The following is a 6,000-nucleotide window of genomic DNA, read 5'->3' as shown; positions in this document are numbered from 1 at the left end:
ACATTGCATCACAATGAGGACAAGGAGAGTCTAGGGGTTAGCTAACTATTAAAGCTACTGACACATGGTGCCACAATGATAACCCCCCCATTATCACTGCAACAAGCCATGCTTGGGTAGCCACTACATGATTAAATAGAAACTTACCATATCATAGCAGCTCCTTGTCGGTTGGGGCAGATATCCGGTAATGCTGAGGCTGATGCAGAGGTTGGTAGGATTACTCTCCTGGGTATGTGTCCAGAGTGAGGAGGTGGCGCCAAATGTTCCTGATAATAACAAAAATATATTAAAAATAAACTCTGTGCCGGGCTGTTGTGGAGGGAGTCGAGATGTCTGCCAGTGCAGTGAAGACAGCGGATCCAGCCAAGGAATCACTAAGGACAGTCTAAGTAGCGGTCTCAGGTAAGAAGATTACTTGTCTGACACTTCGTGCCTCTCTGTCCTTCCACAGAGGTACTGTCACCTTTCCCCCACAGAGTGCCTATCACCTTCTGTACCCATTTCCCCCACGCCTACAAAGGCTACTCCCCATCAAGAAGTCCTTGCAACTCTCTGTATCCTGAAACCCAGCAGACCCACTGCCAACATATGTCTCCCTGACCCCTAGGGCCCCTGTCACATTCTGTTCCCCTGAACTCTTCCCCTAAGGCACTGTACCCCTACCACCTTCTCCCTCCTCCTCTAACAGAGCCCTTACAAACTTACCTTCCATCGTAATCCATGGCCCCAGCTCCCCTTCAAGACTTCTTGCCTCCTTCTGAGCCCCGGTCCTAGGTAGAGCCATAGCCACCTACTTTCCCCTCTTTCTCATACCACACACAGTACCCCCTACCACTTTCTGTATCCCCTGCCCTAACAGCGGCCCTTCCACCTTTCTGCCTTCCAAATCCACAACTCCCTCTGGCATCTGTTTCAACCAACCTACCCCTACAAGCCCCCCCTCCACCCACAGGGCCCCTGACTCCTTCTGACTTCCCACAACAGAACCCTTGTCCCCTAATGTATTCCATGTCTCAGACCTGGGGGGGAAGGACCGCGACATGGAACACAAAAGGAGGCAAGGGCTTTGTTGGGGAAAGTCAAAAGATGCCAGTGGCTCTGTGAGTGGGCTTTGTGAGGGTAGGGGGCTAGAGGCAGAAGCCAGGAAGGGTTGGGGATCTAGAAGGCAGAAAGGTTGAAGGAATGTTAGGAGAGGGGGTACAGAAGGTGGCAGGGGTACTGTGTGTGGTACGGGAAAGGGGGAGAGTAGGTGGCTAGAACTTTGTCTAGGGCAGAGGCTCAGAAGGTGGTAGGCAGTCTTGAAGGGGAGGTGGGGACATGGATAGCGATGGAAGGTAAGAGGACGAAAGAGCTCTGTTAGAGGAAGGGGGGGGAAGCAGTAGGGTTACAGTACTTTAGGGGAAGAGTACAGGGGGGTAATATGTGGCAGAAACAACAGTCTTCCACTCATCCACAGCCCAGAATGGCTTGGATTCACAATGAGTGGTGAAGGGTTAATGGCGGCTGTAATCATTAGGCTATGTTGCAGCAGCTAAGGGATAATGTGGCAGAGACTCTACTGGGTTCAAGGGTACAGAGAATTGCGAGAACTATTCGATGGGGTGTAGCCTCCGTATGGGTAGGGAAGAATGGTGCAGAAGATGGAAGGCACCCTGCGGGGGAAAGGTGACATGGTCTCTGTGGAAGGACAGGGGGGGGGGGGCACAAAGTGACAGGACAGCAGTCTTCCGGCCTGGGACAGCTGCTTAGCCTGTCCTTAGTGACATCTTAGCAGGAACTGCTGTCCTCACTGCACAGGCAGACATCCGGACATCCACCACCGCTACCCAGCAGAGAGCGCTCCCCCTCCACACACAGATGCACATTGCATCACAATGAGGACAAGGAGAGTCTAGGGGTTAGCTAACTATTAAAGCTACTGACACATGGTGCCACAATGATAACCCCCCCATTATCACTGCAACAAGCCATGCTTGGGTAGCCACTACATGATTAAATAGAAACTTACCATATCATAGCAGCTCCTTGTCGGTTGGGGCAGATATCCGGTAATGCTGAGGCTGATGCAGAGGTTGGTAGGATTACTCTCCTGGGTATGTGTCCAGAGTGAGGAGGTGGCGCCAAATGTTCCTGATAATAACAAAAATATATTAAAAATAAACTCTGTGCCGGGCTGTTGTGGCGGGAGTCGAGATGTCTGCCAGTGCAGTGAAGACAGCGGATCCAGCCAAGGAATCACTAAGGACAGTCTAAGTAGCGGTCTCAGGTAAGAAGATTACTTGTCTGACACTTCGTGCCTCTCTGTCCTTCCACAGAGGTACTGTCAAGTTTCCCCCACAGAGTGCCTATCACCTTCTGTACCCATTTCCCCCACGCCTACAAAGGCTACTCCCCATCAAGAAGTCCTTGCAACTCTCTGTATCCTGAAACCCAGCAGACCCACTGCAAACATATGTCTCCCTGACCCCTAGGGCCCCTGTCACATTCTGTTCCCCTGAACTCTTCCCCTAAGGCACTGTACCCCTACCACCTTCTCCCTCCTCCTCTAACAGAGCCCTTACAAACTTACCTTCCATCGTAATCCATGGCCCCAGCTCCCCTTCAAGACTTCTTGCCTCCTTCTGAGCCCCGGTCCTAGGTAGAGCCATAGCCACCTACTTTCCCCTCTTTCTCATACCACACACAGTACCCCCTACCACTTTCTGTATCCCCTGCCCTAACAGCGGCCCTTCCACCTTTCTGCCTTCCAAATCCACAACTCCCTCTGGCATCTGTTTCAACCAACCTACCCCTACAAGCCCCCCCTCCACCCACAGGGCCCCTGACTCCTTCTGACTTCCCACAACAGAACCCTTGTCCCCTAATGTATTCCATGTCTCAGACCTGGGGGGGAAGGACCGCGACATGGAACACAAAAGGAGGCAAGGGCTTTGTTGGGGAAAGTCAAAAGATGCCAGTGGCTCTGTGAGTGGGCTTTGTGAGGGTAGGGGGCTAGAGGCAGAAGCCAGGAAGGGTTGGGGATCTAGAAGGCAGAAAGGTTGAAGGAATGTTAGGAGAGGGGGTACAGAAGGTGGCAGGGGTACTGTGTGTGGTACGGGAAAGGGGGAGAGTAGGTGGCTAGAACTTTGTCTAGGGCAGAGGCTCAGAAGGTGGTAGGGATCTTGAAGGGGAGGTGGGGACATGGATAGCGATGGAAGGTAAGAGGACGAAAGAGCTCTGTTAGAGGAAGGGGGGGGGAAGCAGTAGGGTTACAGTACTTTAGGGGAAGAGTACAGGGGGGTAATATGTGGCAGAAACAACAGTCTTCCACTCATCCACAGCCCAGAATGGCTTGAATTCACGAGTGGCAAAGGGTTAATGGCGGCTGTAATCATTAGGCTATGTTGCAGCAGCTAAGGGATAATGTGGCAGAGACTCTACTGGGTTCAAGGGTACAGAGAATTGCGAGAAATATTCGATGGGGTGTAGCCTCTGTGGGGGTAGGGAAGAATGGTGCAGAAGATGGAAGGCACCCTGTGGGGGAAAGGTGACATGATCTGTGTGGAAGGACAGGGGGGGGGGGGCACAAAGTGACAGGACAGCAGTCTTCCGGCCTGGGACAGCTGCTTAGCCTGTCCTTAGTGACATCTTAGCAGGAACTGCTGTCCTCACTGCACAGGCAGACATCCGGACATCCACCACCGCTACCCAGCAGAGAGCGCTCCCCCTCCACACACAGATGCACATTGCATCACAATGAGGACAAGGAGAGTCTAGGGGTTAGCTAACTATTAAAGCTACTGACACATGGTGCCACAATGATAACCCCCCCATTATCACTGCAACAAGCCATGCTTGGGTAGCCACTACATGATTAAATAGAAACTTACCATATCATAGCAGCTCCTTGTCGGTTGGGGCAGATATCCGGTAATGCTGAGGCTGATGCAGAGGTTGGTAGGATTACTCTCCTGGGTATGTGTCCAGAGTGAGGAGGTGGCGCCAAATGTTCCTGATAATAACAAAAATATATTAAAAATAAACTCTGTGCCGGGCTGTTGTGGTGGGAGTCGAGATGTCTGCCAGTGCAGTGAAGACAGCGGATCCAGCCAAGGAATCACTAAGGACAGTCTAAGTAGCGGTCTCAGGTAAGAAGATTACTTGTCTGACACTTTGTGCCTCTCTGTCCTTCCACAGAGGTACTGTCACCTTTCCCCCACAGAGTGCCTATCACCTTCTGTAACCATTTCCCCCACGCCTACAAAGGCTACTCCCCATCAAGAAGTCCTTGCAACTCTCTGTATCCTGAAACCCAGCAGACCCACTGCCAACATATGTCTCCCTGACCCCTAGGGCCCCTGTCACATTCTGTTCCCCTGAACTCTTCCCCTAAGGCACTGTACCCCTACCACCTTCTCCCTCCTCCTCTAACAGAGCCCTTACAAACTTACCTTCCATCGTAATCCATGGCCCCAGCTCCCCTTCAAGACTTCTTGCCTCCTTCTGAGCCCCGGTCCTAGGTAGAGCCATAGCCACCTACTTTCCCCTCTTTCTCATACCACACACAGTACCCCCTACCACTTTCTGTATCCCCTGCCCTAACAGCGGCCCTTCCACCTTTCTGCCTTCCAAATTCACAACTCCCTCTGGCATCTGTTTCAACCAACCTACCCCTACAAGCCCCCCCTCCACCCACAGAGCCCCTGACTCCATCTGACTTCCCACAACAGAACCCTTGTCCCCTAATGTATTCCATGTCTCAGACCTGGGGGGGAAGGACCGCGACATGGAACACAAAAGGAGGCAAGGGCTTTGTTGGGGAAAGTCAAAAGATGCCAGTGGCTCTGTGAGTGGGCTTTGTGAGGGTAGGGGGCTAGAGGCAGAAGCCAGGAAGGGTTGGGGATCTAGAAGGCAGAAAGGTTGAAGGAATGTTAGGAGAGGGGGTACAGAAGGTGGCAGGGGTACTGTGTGTGGTACGGAAAAGGGGGAGAGTAGGTGGCTAGAACTTTGTCTAGGGCAGAGGCTCAGAAAGTGGTAGGCAGTCTTGAAGGGGAGGTGGGGACATGGATAGCGATGGAAGGTAAGAGGACGAAAGAGCTCTGTTAGAGGAAGGGCGGGGGAAGCAGTAGGGTTACAGTACTTTAGTGGAAGAGTACAGGGGGGTAATATGTGGCAGAAACAACAGTCTTCCACTCATCCACAGCCCAGAATGGCTTGGATTCACAATGAGAGGCAAAGGGTTAATGGCGGCTGTAATCATTAGGCTATGTTGCAGCAGCTAAGGGATAATGTGGCAGAGACTCTACTGGGTTCAAGGGTACAGAGAATTGCGAGAAATATTCGATGGGGTGTAGCCTCCGTGGGGGTAGGGAAGAATGGTGCAGAAGATGGAAGGCACCCTGCGGGGGAAAGGTGACATGGTCTCTGTGGAAGGACAGGGGGGGGGGGGGCACAAAGTGACAGGACAGCAGTCTTCCGGCCTGGGACAGCTGCTTAGCCTATCCTTAGTGACATCTTAGCAGGAACTGCTGTCCTCACTGCACAGGCAGACATCCGGACATCTACCACCGCTACCCAGCAGAGAGCGCTCCCCCTCCACACACAGATGCACATTGCATCACAATGAGGACAAGGAGAGTCTAGGGGTTAGCTAACTATTAAAGCTACTGACACATGGTGCCACAATGATAACCCCCCCATTATCACTGCAACAAGCCATGCTTGGGTAGCCACTACATGATTAAATAGAAACTTACCATATCATAGCAGCTCCTTGTCGGTTGGGGCAGATATCCGGTAATGCTGAGGCTGATGCAGAGGTTGGTAGGATTACTCTCCTGGGTATGTGTCCAGAGTAAGGAGGTGGCGCCAAATGTTCCTGATAATAACAAAAATATATTAAAAATAAACTCTGTGCCGGGCTGTTGTGGCGGGAGTCGAGATGTCTGCCAGTGCAGTGAAGACAGCGGATCCAGCCAAGGAATCACTAAGGACAGTCTAAGTAGCGGTCTCAGGTAA

Source organism: Hyla sarda, chromosome 7 (genome assembly GCF_029499605.1).
Source record: "Hyla sarda isolate aHylSar1 chromosome 7, aHylSar1.hap1, whole genome shotgun sequence".
Classification (NCBI taxonomy): domain Eukaryota; kingdom Metazoa; phylum Chordata; class Amphibia; order Anura; family Hylidae; genus Hyla; species Hyla sarda.
Note: the sequence above shows the minus strand (reverse complement) of the source record.